This window comes from Ambystoma mexicanum, chromosome 11, assembly GCF_040938575.1.
Source record: "Ambystoma mexicanum isolate Mex_15411 chromosome 11, UKY_AmexF1_1, whole genome shotgun sequence".
Lineage (NCBI taxonomy): Eukaryota > Metazoa > Chordata > Amphibia > Caudata > Ambystomatidae > Ambystoma > Ambystoma mexicanum.
The window spans coordinates 1,129,713,465-1,129,729,077 of NC_090934.1; positions in this window are offsets into that span (position 1 = coordinate 1,129,713,465).

The window sequence follows — 15,613 nt, forward strand, 5'->3', positions numbered from 1 at the left end:
TGTGGTAGATTTGACCGCGCTTGAAGATTATTCACAACAAGAGGTTGGGGAGATTATCACTCAATTAAAACAGAGAGCTGGTAAATCTCAGTTAGCATGGATGGTTTGATTGTTTGATGGAGGGGCAGTGGGTATTCTAGTAGATGCGACCGATTCTCCTAGGTTTCTACCATTAACGCAGAAGGTCCAGATACAGGAAATCCTACGTGTAGGCCCTCTCTGTGAGGCCAATGGAGACGAGGGGCAAATGTCTCTCCTGCAATTAGCAGCCCAGGGTTGTAATCGCAGGTATCCGATTGCATCAGATTGGCCGACCGAGTAGAGAAAGTGGAATACGTTGAAGGAGATCATTCAAAGAGTAAGGGAACATGATATGAAAGGCAATTCATGCGCAGACTCCAGAACATATGGGGTTAGTAAACCTATCAGTTTCTGTTAGAAATACCCTTATTCAAACTGCCCCGACATATAAAAATATTATGATGACCCTGTTAGTAGGAATGATAAGCAAAATAACGGATGAGGTGTTGGATGCTATTAGGCAATTGGTAGACCTAGTTGAATGGGAAAAACCAGAGGAACGACCAAGGGAGCGAGAGAGGGAGGGGCGTAGTGACAGGCACACTCCTGTCAAAAGGTTTGATAGCCGAGACTCTGGCATATACAGAAAGGATATGTTTTTTAGCCCTATTGAAAGATGGAGTACAGCGGGGGGATATCGATGGGATTGAAACGCGGGAAATGTATCAACTGTATAAAAAACAGGGCTTGGATGGGAAAGAACGTTACAAACAAGTGAAACGACAGGAAATACTCAAACCGAAGAATGAGGAGGATCCGTTTGGACTACCACCAGAGGGGGGAGACGAGGAGTGTACCAATGAATCCGCCCCCTCTCAGCCAACTTATGCAGACTTAAGAAAGATGGTGAGTGCAATGGTGGAAAGAGAATCCAAATACTTGCACTTCAAGTACGAATAGGATGGGGGTCAGACTCCGGTAACAACGGCCCATATTAAGGTGGACAGACAACCTCATGTAAAAGTGAAATTTTTTTGGCAAACGGGAAAACTCTCAAGAGGTTCGAGCCTTAATTGATACCGGGGCAGAGGCCTCCCTCTAGATTCAAAGGAAGACATTTTATGATTACAGGATCGGGGAGCAAGGGGACCCCTGCAGTCCAAACCAAGGTTGATATGAAAATAGGTCATTTGAAAAAAGGATACTTATCAAGTATTGATTGTTCCCCTTCCTGAATACATTATTGGATTCCATATTTTGGAAGGGTTGACCCATGGATTAGGAGGTAAGCTATACCAATTTGGGGTAAGTGCTTTCACTTGCACACACGTAATAGTTGGACGGTTAAAAAAAGCCCCCGTTGCAGGTCCCGATAGCAACCAAAAGAGTGTCCATGAAACAATATTGAATTCCCAAGGGCCAGAAGGAAATCTCTGAAACCATCAAGGAATATGTGTGTTTTACGTCCTGTAACCACAGCTTGGAATAATCAGATTTGGCCTGTCAAAAAACCAGACGGTAGCTACAGAATGACAGTTGATTACCGCAAATTGAACAAACATACTCCTCTGCTAGTACCCGCGCTTAGAAACCCCTGGGTATGGTCTCGGGAGGATAGCCTGGGGGCAACGTGCTTGCCTTGGAAGCAAGACGACACGAACCACCACAGGTTCGATCCCCGGGTCCGCGTTTAGAAACCCCTGGGTAATAAGCGCGTTATAAATAACCTATCATATCATATCATATCAGATGTGGTGACTCTGGTGGAAAATGTGCATGAATTTGAAGGGACTTGGTATGCGGTGTTGGATTTAGCTAATGCTTTCTTCACCGTACCCATTGGGGACGAATGTCAAGAACAGTTTGCATTTTCCTGGAATGGGAGGCAGTATACATTTAAACGTCTACCAATGGGCTACATGCATAGTCCAACGATCTGTCACCGGCTGGTGGCAGAGCACTTAGATAAAATTCCAGGCAAACCGGATGTACAGATTGTGCATTATATTGATGATATTTTGATTCAAGGTAAAGATGAGAACACTGTACGAGCGCACTTGGAACTTATCATGGATGGTTTACGTAAGGAATGGAGGGAAATTAATGACGCCAAAACACACGGACCGGCAGAGACTGATTTTTCTGGGAATACAGTGGCATAATGGACATTGTGAAATGGTGCCAAAAGCCTAACATAAAATTCTTGAGTTTGTAACTCTGAGAATGAAAGAACAGGCTCAACAGTTTATTCGACTGTTTGGATTCTGGAGACAACATATCCCACATTTGGAACAGATCTTGGCACCCCTTTACAAAGTTAAACACAATTTTGAATGGGGTGAGCCGCAAGAAAGCACGTTCCAACTAGCCAAAGATACCATTAAAAAAGTACTTAATTTATGGCCTTTGAGGGACGGAGAAATGGAGTTGAATGTATCTGTACAGGATTCTTATGCCAATTGGAGCTTATGGCAAACACAGGATAGAAAACGGGTGCCCTTAGGATTTTGGAGTCGGAAGTTGCATGATGCCGGTGACAGATATACTCCCTTTGAGAAACAACTGCTAGCATGCTACTGGCACTCAGATACGGAACAGATGACGGTGGGTCATGATGTATTGATTCAACCTAAAATACCAATCATGCAATGGGTACTAAGCTCCCCTAAAACACATCGAATCGGTCAAGCACAAGAGGGTAGTATCATCAAATGGAAATGGTACATACAAGATCGTGCCAAGACCGGGAAGAGTGGCATGGCAAAATTACATGAGCAAGTGGTGGGAGTCCTGCTGATAGACCTTGTGCCAGATGAAGAGTTGACTATTGACGAATCTCTGGTTAAATGGGGGATCCCATATGGAGAATTAACAAATTAACAAGTTGAACATGCATGGTTTACTGATGGTTTGGCTAAATATGTGGGAGTCTAGCGACATTGTAAAGCAGTAGCGTACAATCTCAAATTGAAAAAGGTACTAACCACTTCTGGCAAAGGGAAGAGTAGCCAGTTTTCAGATCTCTATGCTGTATATCAGGCTTTAAAGCAAGAGGCGCCTGGTAGCTGTTAAATCTATACAGATTAATGTTCTGTTGTGAATGGGTTAGTGGTGTGGCTGCCGACTTGACAAAAGAATGGATGGAAAATTCATGCAAAAGAAATGTGGGGAAATGAATTGTGGCAAGATATTGCTGAGATGCTAATGCATACTACAGTAACTGTATATCACGTAGATGCACATTGTGCAACAGATTCATTAGAAAGATGGTTCAATTCTGTTGCAGGTGAACATGCAAAAATTGCAATCATGGACGCAAGGGCTGAGGAGGATGATTTGGAAGGGATTGCGAAGTGGGCCCACCAGAAAAGTGGACATCTTGGAGAAAAAGCTATCAGGTGGGCACAAGACAGGGGAATCAGTATTCCGTTAGAAGTTGTGAAAATGATTATCCTACAATGTCCTATGTGTCAACATCAAAAACAGAAGGCTATTCCACACATAATTCACTGCACATTGAAGAGAGGGAAATTGCCTAGACAGATTTGGCAAATTGATTAAATTGGTCCCATGCCCATTAGCAGAGGATGTCAATATGTGTGTACCATTGTAGGTACCTATTCTGGCTACTTAATGGTATTACCCTGTTAAAGAGCTACCCAATTGAACACAATTAAAGTATTAGATCAAGTGGCTGTATTTTATGGTATCCTACTGCAAATTCAAAGCGACAATGGGTCCCACTTTAAGGGGAAAGTGGTGCTGGACTATTGTCAGGCAAAAGGAATTGAATGGATCTTTCATATGCCCTACCACCCAGAGGCTCCAGGGTTGACTGAGAGAATGAATGGATTGTTGAAAGCATAGTTATACAAAACAGGTTATGGTACTTTGAAGGGATGGCGAGAACGTGTGCCAGAAGCTGTACAGATCCTGAATAACCGTCCCATTGCGAATTGTGAAACTCTGCTGATGCGCATGTTAATGCTAGCCCTACAAATTAGACCAAATAGAGCAATAGAAACTTTGTTATACTGGGAAATATCTCCTGGTGCATTTGCTCCTTACCATGCCACTCCTGAGTCTGCTGGGGTGGATTTGCATTCAAGGGAAGAAATTTGTCTTGAACCAAGAGGCATTGCTGTGATTAATACAGGCATTGGGGTACAAATTCTGTCTGAACATATGCGATTTATTGCCCCGAGATCTGGATTGGCCTTAAACAGCATTCAAGTATTAGGAGGGATTGTGGATGCAGACTACTAGGGTGTGCTTAAGTTCATTCTCATTAACAGTGGTGAAAATATGCTGCCTATACATAAAGGGGATCGAGTGGCCCAATTAATATTGGTACCTGTCAAATTACCCATGGTACAGAAAGGAGAGCTACCCACAATATTAACTATTTGTGGGGGACAAGGGTGTTGGCTCATCAGATGCAATGATCCCAGGTGCAAGTATTGGTTGAAAAGCCTAATGGCCCGCCCGCTCCGGCGTATGTAATTACAGCCAGAGAAGATTGGGTGGTGCTCGAAATGGAACCAGGGAAAAGAAAATGGTCTCATATCCCTGCTGACAAATGTTATCTGCGTGAACCATGTACCCTGCTGATATTCTGTCTTTTGAATTCTGATGTTTTAGATCCTGAGTATGCTGAGTGCCTGTGTGAGGCACGGTGGAGTGCATTCCGGAGGGTCTGGGGACACGCCGAAAGATGTGGCAAATGTTTCCATTCTCCCACTGGATTCAGGGATCTGGGTGAGCACTGATGTACCCGTCGCCAGCATTGTGCCTGATGATGCATCTGTGGCAGCTGATCGTGGCGTACTGAGAAAACGACAAGGGCAGCAATGTAGTGTTTTATTCTTGCCCCCTTCTGGGGTGTCTTCATCCTTTTCACACCATGGTTATTCAGCCCTCGTTAGGCAACCGGAAAACGTTTGGGTGTATTTGGCGCAGCATCCTTTGAACATCTCACATTTGTATCTGGCATGTGTATTATGCAAACCTTATTACAACATGTCTAGTAGCCATTCCAACACAAGGCTCAGTCTTGCAGATGTTGTTTGGGGTCCTGCATAATGATTCTTTGGTTGAGCCTTCGGATGTCAGAAATCTTTTTTCCTTTTATAAATACTGTAAATTCTGTGCGGACACGACCCACAAATGGAAAAACATGACTCGTATCATTGCACATGACATTGCTCCGCGGATGTTTGCTTCAAATGACTTGCGATCCAATTCATATTGGCAAATACCAACAATGAGATCTGGACAATAATGAAAAAAGAATGAATTTTGAACAAGCTTATGTACGAGACCCATGAGTGTTTGTATGGATGTATCCTACAATATGTTGTGTAATTTTACTGTGTTAACTGCTAGTCACCTGAATCATGTAAAGTTTCCTCCGGGTTGGTTATTTTCCTGTGGTAACTTTACTTACTCATATGTTCCTGCTAATATTTTGGGTGGCCCCTGTGCTTTGACCTGTCTCGGTTTAATGATGTTCCCTTTGGAACCTATGGTTAGGTGATCTGCATGTGTTGCCTCCTATACTTCTCTTTCGGCTTACTGCAATTCAGATGTGTATTTGTTTTCTGAGGCTGAAGTGTTGGCATAAGCAATTTCTATAATTGGGATGTGGGGATTAGCAGTTGGGGGTTATACAACCATGATTAAGTTAACGCGCCTTGTAGTTAAGGGTCTTAATGAGACTTCACAGGCTTTAACTGAATTATTATTAGATAATAGACATTTTCAGAAAGCATTTTTTTGCTAAATAGAGCAGCGATAGATTATTTGTTCTTAAAAAAAATGTTGGTTCTGAAACAAAGGAAGGCATGTGTTTTGATTTGGGGGACCATTTCCCGTACATTGAAAAGCATATTAAAACATTGAAAGAATTGGCGGCCCAAGTTACACAAAGCAGGGCTAGAAGCTGGTGGGAAAAATTATTTGCCTGGGTTCCTGAGGCCCTGCAGGTGGCGCTTGCTTGGATCTTTGGTGCTTCTGCATTGATAGTGGGTCTTTGCTCTTGCGCTTCTTGCATTCTGCATTTGTGGTGTATGGTCCGATGGTTATGGGTGCCTCCTACTCCTCTGTCGGGTTATGGTAGTTGATTGTCCAAGGGTGGAGTGTAATGCTTATGCGAGATTCGAGCTAAAACATGGCGCTGGTGCGCAGCCATCTTGGACATTCACCTTCCATCACTGTAATAAAGCCTATGTTTTTCGTGAGCTCAGCAGAGTAGACATGCATCTTGGCAGCAAAGGCAAAGCAAGCTCACATAAATATTGTTGCCAAATGGACTTACTATGGAGAATAGTTATGGTATTGTCTGCTGAAGGACGAACTGAAAAGGGAGTCGGAGCGCTCTGCGGGTGCAGTGATAAGGGGTCCTGGGAATGAATGCGAGGAGAGGGAAGCTGGGTTTTCCACTTCTGGCTGTTTTTTTTTCCACTCTTTACCCCTTCCACTTGTGATCTGCTCTTCGGCCGAGGGCAGCCATAACTGAAAGAGGCGGGGATATGCCCCCATAAAAAGAGAAGAGGACAACAAAAAGTCCACATGATCTCTTTGCCTAACTGCTCTGCGACTAAGCAGTGTCGTAGTGGCTAAGATGAAGGTGTCTTCTGCAGCCGCATTACCGGTGATGTTGTTTTCTTTCCATGTTCCTATATAACTAACTATATGTTTATTTGGTGTTTTGTATGATATATATATATATATATATATATATATATATATATATATATATATATAAACACACCTATGTCAAGTACATAAATGGCCTATAACTAGCCTTTTATCATTCTCACTACCGATACTGGTCATTATGTGTCTTATTTTTGCCTGTCGGAGTCCAATGGCTTAATGTATGGGTGGGGCTGGGGACAGGGGAGTCAAAGGTATTCCCCTAAGCGGCCCGGCAAAATCACCACAATAGGCTCTACTGGGATGATGACCTCCTCTACAGTGAACCTACGGAGTCTACCCCAGGAGACTACAGGAGACTGGTAGTGCCCCAGGAGGTGAGACAAAAGTCCCTACAGTTGGCACATGAGATCCCTCTGGCTGGCCACTTGAGTTTCAAGAGGACCAAAGAGAGGCTACCCCTGTACTTCTACTGGCCCAAGAAGGGTGCTGATGTAGGGTTCTGTAGGAGCTGCACACTTGTCAGACTTCTGGCAAGAGTGGGCCCAAGAATGTGACACCTTTAGTGCCCCTCCATGTGGTGGGAGTCCCTTTTGAGAGGGAGGGGATTGACATGGTTGGTCCCCTAGACCCTCCAACTTCCTCAGGCAACCAATTTATATTGGTTTAGGTAGGCCATGCTTACATATATCCTGAGGCCATACCTATGAGAACTGTTACTGCTCAGGCAGTGGCTAAGGCCGTCCTTGGTATTTTTACCAGGGTGGGTTTTTCTAATGAAGTCATCTCGGACAGGGGATAAAACTTTATGTCCCACTATACATGCAGACCATGTGGAAAAACTGTGGAGTGACTTACAAGTTCTCAACAGCCTACCATCCCCAAGCCAATGGGTTGGTGGAGAGGTTTAACCGTACCATGAAGAGCATGATAGGTGCTTTAGAAGAACCCCTTAGAAGAAAGTAGGACCTTCTATTGCCATGCCTTCTCTTTGCTTATAGAGAAGTCACTCAAGAAGGGGTGGGTTTTAGCCCTTTGAACTTCTTTATGGTCATCCAGTCAGAGATCATTTGGCCCTGATTAAGGAAGGGTTGGAGAGTGCTCCTTCCCTACAGCCAGTGAGAGTCACTGACTATGTGCTAGGCCTCAGGAGGAGGAGGAGCATGGCACTGATGATATGATGACAGAAGCTTCAGAAAACCTGAATGCTGGTCAGGATCTGGTTAAGCATTGGCACGACCAGAAGGCCAACATGGTGGACTTCACTCCAGACCAGTTAGTATTGGTTATGGTGCCTTCAAGACAGAGGACCTTACATGACCAGTGGATTGGACCTTTCAAGGTTGTAGGCAAGCTTGAAGAGCTCCATTATTTAGTGGACTTGGGCAACTCCAAGGAGGCCCCTAGGGTCTATCACACTAAACGTCTGAAGTTTTATGTTTCCAGACCAGAACTAGGAGCTTTGTTTCTAGCCTCTGATCAAGAGGAGGAGGAGAGTGAGCCTCTCCCTGATCTCAAGTGACAACCTTCTGATGAGACAATTGAAGGTGTGAAAATCTGCAGCAACAGCAGGAGTGCAAGGCTCTGTTAAATCAGTTTGCCTCTCTGTTTTCACTGACACCAGGCTGGACCCCTTGGGGCCAACATGATATTCTCACTGGTGACAGTCTCCCTGTCAAAAGCAGGGGCTATAGAATGCCAGATCTCATTTAAAGGAGGAGGTCAAGAAGATGCTTGACCTTGCGTTATTGAGCCATCTACCAGTCCATTGGCTTGTCCAGTTGTACTAGTACCAAAGGCAGGAACCAAAAAGTTGAGATTCTGCGTGGACTATACAGCTCTTAATGCAGCCACCAGGACTGATGCCCATCCTTTACCAAGATCAGATAAGCTGGTGGACAAACTTGGTTCAGCCAAGTTCGTCAGCACATTTGACTTGACCTCAGGTTATTGGAAAATAGCACTGACAGACCATGCCAAGGTGAAAACTGCATTTTCCACCCCAGGAGGCTTATACCAGTTTAAGGTTATGCCTTTTGGACTCATGAATGCACCTGCTACATTCCAGAGGATGGTGAATCAAGCTCTGAAGGGGTTAGAGGACCTCTGCATGGCATACTTTGGATGACATTGCAGTGTTCAGCCCCACTTCGGCAGAGCATCTTCACCACCAAGGATATGTTTTGCAGGCTTTGGAACAGGCCCATCTGACCATAAAGGCTAGTAAATTTCAAATTGGTCAGACTAAAGTGGTCTACCTTGGGCATGAGGTCGGAGGAGGCAGAAATAGGCCATTGCCTAGCAATGTACAAGCTGTACAAGACTGGGTCACCCCTACTGCTCACCTAAGTAAGAGCCTTTCTAGGTCTCACTGGGTACTACAGGAATTTCATAGAGATCTATGGGACCATAGCTTCTCCCTTAAATGTCATCTCCTCACCCAAATTTCCCACGGTCAGGTGGAATGAGGATTGTGTGGGATGTATTGACCCACTCCGCTATCTTATGCAGCATTACTCTGCTACTTGTGGCGCAAGAAACTGCAACAACAGCGGCAAAACTCTGGTGTGCACCAAAAACCTACAAAAACCATGTGTTTTAAACGCACAAAAAGATGGATGCACAACCTGCCACCCATGGTGCATGTGTGGTGGAATAGAGCACACATTGCAGAAAATGTGCCATTGGACTCCATGACCAGCAGAGTGCAGAGAGATGCAGCACTTTGCAAATGAAACTCCAAAATGTGCCTACAAATGACATTTGCTTTGTTGCTAAAAACTTAAAAATGCCTATAACACAACACTTCTCAACATTCAAAATCTTGCTTGCCGCTAAAATTCATGTAATCTAAGAAGCGTGGCGAATAAATCCTAAAGTGTAAAGAGTAAAACATTTCCTCAGACAAACTGGATTGTCTGTAAACTGACAGCCCCTGTCAAAATCTGTGTGCAGTACCCTGGGCTACCTGTGAATGACAGCTGTCAGATGAGCTCCTGATGAAACTTCAAAGTATTTCAACTGAAAGTCTGCCGGATAAGCAAACATAAAAGAATTGTTGCTAAAAGGAATTCAGATCTTAGCTGTGTTTTTGATCCCACAGATTTAAAGCTAAGAAAGTAATGTATTTATGTGATTTGATGCAACAAGTTTGGTTTCTGTTGGAATTTAATTAAGAATAAATTAGCCTGGCTGAGCTGCAACACTTTGGAAGTGGAAAAACAGGTATCTCCCAAGGGGAGGGAAAATCCTCTCAGCAGAAACTCACTGGTAGATGATAATTGTGGGTTAGGACAGACTCTTGTCTACAGAAAGAGAATGAACAATAGCAGATTCTTCAGCCCAGGAAACGGAAGTGTGAAAGGGGTCGTAAACTGCTCCTGGAAAGAACTCCCCAAGGGAGGGGGCTACTTCTGGACTGCAGGGAGAGACTAAGGGGCGGACCATTTGCTGTTAAGCATGAACAATGAACAATTTTGAGAGACTCATAACTTCTTATTCAAAGTGATGAAAAATATAAAAAGGACAGAGTTGTTAGTCTAATTTTGGCCACACGTTTTAAGAGGCGGTAGAACTGTCTAACATATTCTGGACAGGAATGGCAATATATTTGGTTTTATGTGAACTGTGTTAATGCTAAAATTGTGAAAATGTGCACACACATCCCTATGGTAAACACACACATTTGTGGAAATTTGCAGAAAGTTTGGAAATTGTGTTCATGGTGAAAAGGCCAAAATTCTGTAGAAAGATGAAAAAAGATCACACATCTGCGGGATTTTGAGGAATAGCTACTACATAAAATATGGAATCTTTTTGTGTGATTTGTGTAGAGGTGACTAATATAGAAATATGTATTTAGGATAAAATCGATATTGAGACCAATGGATAAAGGGAGGTTTCTAAGGACTGTAAAGCAAACCATAAAATATGACATCATCCGGCCTTGATCCAATCACTCATATGCAAGGCGGAGATGAGGTTTTGATCCAATCCCAGCTCACAGGGGAAAGCTTAGCTAAGCCAGCCCATACACCCATTTTGTGATTTCATTTGAGAGGATAAATAGAGACAGCTGACAACACATAGGAACTCACTGATCCACTCACTTTCCTGATTCTGGTGAAGCACTCTGATCCAGCAATCTACATCCAGCTTCAACATCCTTCCAGATCCAGATGCCAAGACTCTTGCCAGCAGTAGAGAACTATTGACTTCCAGCAAGGCCAAATTTCTCAAACTTATTCTCACAATCCAGTGAAGCGCTGTGGTGTGGGAAGGCCTTTTGAACTAGTATTCTGAAACTCTCTGGCTTGCTACCACAAAGCTTGCCTGAGGAACTCAGTGCAAAACAGTGCGATTGTCCTGTTATAGCAAAAATCGCGCAAGGAAAAGTTTGCCGCAATTTGAAATTCTGAAAGGTTTTACACGTATGAATTAGCTTTAAATTGCTGCCCATTTTGACTTTAAGATTTCCAATGTAATCTATTGACTAACTCATTGTTTGTGATTGTGTGTAACTGTTCAAAGCAGCTCCCATAGGAATTTATAACCATTTAAGCATTTTTGACCATATTTGGTGTTTTTGCTCAGCCAATTCCAAAGACAATTTCAAAGCCAAGCTGACAGCTGAAAAGTCAATTCCGTTTTTCTCTTGTGTTTGAAGGGGGAAGGTGGGAGTGATATTCTGTTTGATTTGTGCTCTTCCTGAATACCTGCTCTCTCCTCACATCTATTTATTTGCCTATTGAGGGGTTGAGGGGGGTTGCAGGCGGAACCCCTAACCATAGTGCCATCTGTTCTAAACCAATCCAAAAGTATTCTTTTCTGTGTTGCATTGTTTTTGTGCTCATTACTTGATTCCTAGTGTATTAAAGATATTATTCAGTGTTCTGTCACCCGATTGGTGATTATTGTTTACCTATTAAAATATATTGTGATTTGAATTCTAAATACATAAATATTTACCTTTGCAAACTAGCGTGATTTCTGGTTCAGTGTGACCGGGGGGGTCTCAGGAGAAGCGTGTGATATGAGTTGTATATCGTTCAGAATATTGAACTTACAGATACAAATAAATAAGGGTTTCATTTACGCACTACATGCTGGGAGTGACTTGGGTGTGTACCGGATTGAAATCACTTACAGCTTGGGGGCTCGAGTCTGGGATCCTGAATTTGACATACCACTTGTGACAGTCTAACACAGCATGCTAGCCAGTGGGGTACATACACCTTGCTGGGTTACCATACTGTGCTAGACTGTGTAAGCACCCCTCAAAAGAAATACTCATAAGGAATTGGGCCTGTTCGCAAAAGTAAAAGAACCCTGAGATAAGTCAGAAGGAAATTAATATTTACAGAATGGCGATCCCAGTGGAAATTAATATTGCTAGGGAACACCTACTGCACAAATTTTTTGTCAGGGGTGAATGGCCAGAACAGGATGAACAGGTATGGCTGCGGGAAATAAAACAGCATATCACTGAAATCAACCTTGACAACTGGCAGGACAAGGGTCCTTTACATCAAGCACTTAACGAGCTGTACATGGCCCCAAAAATAAAAGAGGAGCAGTGTAAAATTGCCAAAATAGCGGCCTACCTGTACCTCCACATAGGAGTCATACAGGAGAAGCACGCAGACTATATAGATTTGACAAAGAGGCAAGGGGAAGCACTGCAGAAAATCCAGAGCAATCTGGACTATGCAGAGCAAAGGCTCCAGGATAGCAAAGAATCTGAAACAGAGGCTAGGCAGTATGCCACCAAACTCCAAGAAGATCTGGCTCTCTTCATGCAAAAGAATGCAGAGCAAGATGCCCAGGTACAGACACTGCAAAAAGAGTGTCAGGAAAGGTTGGACTCTCTACAACAGAGTCAACAAAAGCTGGCACAGCAATTTACTTTTAACAGAGCATGCGCAGAACAGATAGTCACTTTAGAGAACCACCTAGAATCCTTGAAAGAGGAAAATAATACATTAATTATTACAGACATCCATTTGCAAGGGGAATTTGATGAAGAGCACCAGAAAGCTGGTGCATACAAAACATAGAGGGACGACCTGGCTGAGCAGAGGGGCACTGTAAGTCAGGAGAGGGACGCCTTAGGCCAGGAAGTCAGCCATTTAAAAACAAAGTTGGAGGAAAGTAAGCTGGCCCTTCAGGAGTTTGGGGAAATCAAAACTGTTTATGAAAAGCTGTTACAGCACACCAGGTGGGTGGAGGATGCTTTGGCAAAGAACAATCAGACAAATAAGGACCAAACTCAGGAGGTGAGTCGCCTGCAGCAAAAATTGGCCCAACATTCCCAATTCAGGCAGGAAGCACAGAGAGACAAGGAGGCTCTGACAGGCTCCAGAAACAGATAGCCATGCAAGAACAAATCATAGAGACCAGTAAGGCCTTAAAAGAAGAGAAAAAGGGTCAGATTTTGGCATGTTATCAGGGAACAGGGGCTGAAAGAGATGAGGTAAGATGGGAAAGAGAAACCCCTGAGCATAACCTCAGGACCCCTGGCTTCAGGGACTTTAATCCCTTCAGTTCCATGGACTCTGCCACCCTCATGTCCACTGGCTCATATGAACCAAGGGCCACAGGGATGGTAGACTTCAACACAATGGGAAATATGGGACTGACAGATCAGCGCCTCCCATAAATGGATGGGTTGGCATCTATGTACAGGTTCCCAAATATTAGGGCCAGCCTCTCTGATCAGGGAGACTCCAGCGAGGGGAGAATCAGAGAACTGGATCCTCAAAAATATCACCTACCAAGAGATCAGTCAGTCAAATTTGGTGGGGAATTCCATGAAACTATGCACACAAAGAGCATTTTAAAAACCTCTTCCCAGCTAGGGCAGTGGGGGTAGGGGGTACTCAGCCAATCCTGGGAGCAAGGGAGAGTCAGAAGACTCTTCTGAGCGGCACAGGTTTCAAGAGACTAGGCCCCCAAATTCTGCCAGCCATTCCTAAGCCCGCAGAATCAGGGAGAGCCTAGAGGATCAGACAGCCACCTCTGGTAGCAGTGCCTCTGAGTCAGAGGATGAGTGGACAAGGGTGACCAAAACTAAAAAGGCCAACAAAATTAAGAGGGCCCTACTGAAAGATCCCTGAAGCAAATCAAGGCTTTTAGGAGTGTCATAACGCCCTACCATAAAAATGCCAAATATTCAGTTTGGGAGCACCTCGAATTGTATGATCAAATGATGGAGATTTTCCACCTGAAGGACAGCCATCGTTGTATTCAGTATGTCAAGAGGACATTTTCACCTGAATACTCCAGCTTCTTTGCGGGCTGGAGGATCAGAACCACTCAAGATGGTCCACCTATAGGGCGGCCATCTCAAAGCATTTCTCAATACACAGAAACCCTCAAGAGGCCCGCATGGCAGCCTACAATCTGCAGTGTGGGGAAGACCAGGCCCCACAAGAATTTGTCCAAGAGCTGAAACGTGCCTTTGCGCAGACCACTAGGATGGTGCGCACAGACAGCAGGCAGTTCATCAATACCTTCTTTCATGCACTCCCTAAATACATTATGACCCAGCTGGTGAGGGACTTTCATGAGAAAAGATCACTAGACTGGGTCATTGAACAAGCAACTCACATTTACGAAGTGCAGAAACCAGTAGAGAATAAAAGTGCTAATAAAAGCCCAAAACCAACCAACACCCCTGCTGCTGCTAAGGTGGCAGAGGTGAAGGTTGCGCCCATTTTAGATCTGGAGATGGGGGGGCCTAAAAACATTCCTGCGCAAAATCCTACTAACCAAAGACCCAGAACGCTCTTGGGCCAATCCCAAACCGGGAGTCAGGGAGGTAACCTCACAAATGGGACCCCTAAGTCCCCTGACTACATCAGCCCCCGTTACAAGGGCAATAGACCCATCTTGGGCTATGTGTGGACTCCCCCAGCCCAAGGGGGGGATCCAACGAGGCAGCTGCCAACCCAGGAAACTTCCATCCTAACTTTTCCCAGGAGGGCAGTAATCCCCCAAATGCCGTGTTGAGTTTCTTTCCCCAGTACCCGCCAAACCTCAACCACCAAAACAACCCTTTTTTCCCCACTTTCCTGAGCCCAGACAGCCCAATCCGGGAGAGGGGAGGCCAAGGGTGGAGGGGTACCAAAACTATCCCAACCAAGGGTATTATGGGAGAAGGGACAGTTACCCTTCCCGTGATCAACCTAGGGCAGACCAGAGAACCCCGTACCAGCCAGAGCTGGTGTCCCAACTGGAGCGCCAGGTCCAGAACTTGGTACAGGATCTGGGTCGCATGGTGAGGGTGCAGCAATATCCTCAAATGAACATGGCGATTCAGAACTCCTCAAATCAAGGGTCTGGTGCTCCAGAGCAATGATGGGGAGAGAACCCTGAAAACCTACTGGTTCCCAGGGAGGAGGCACAGGGGGAAGGGGGTTGTAAGGCCTTAGAGGAAGCTTCCTTCCCCATGTGTGAAAAGACCCTGAAAACCCAGGACCCAGAACCAGAATCTCCTGCCCCCGTAAGTCTGCAACCCAAGGAACAGAGGGCGGGTAGGAGAAAAAAAGAGCCTAAAAAGGACCATTTTGTGGAGGAGGTTCGAATCTTCCAATTTGAAGGAGAGGGGTCCTCAGAGGATCTGGGAAAAGGATCTGCTCCTTCAGAGATGGGAGAACTCCTCCCAAAGAAAAATGGGTCCCAAGAGATCCTGATCAAGACTGGGTAGATGTGGGGACCGAGTTAAAACCGCCCATCATTGAGACCCAGAATGACCAGCTAGAAAATCACCTTGTTCGAACCAATTCTGGGGACTGCCTCCAAAAAGAGGCGGGGGGGCAGCCCAGAATCAGAACCAGGGGAACCCAAAACTCCCCCCATATTCAACTGTCACCTTTTTCTCACAGGTTCCCAAGATCCCAAACAAAATCCTGCCCCAACTACCCCTCTGTCAGAA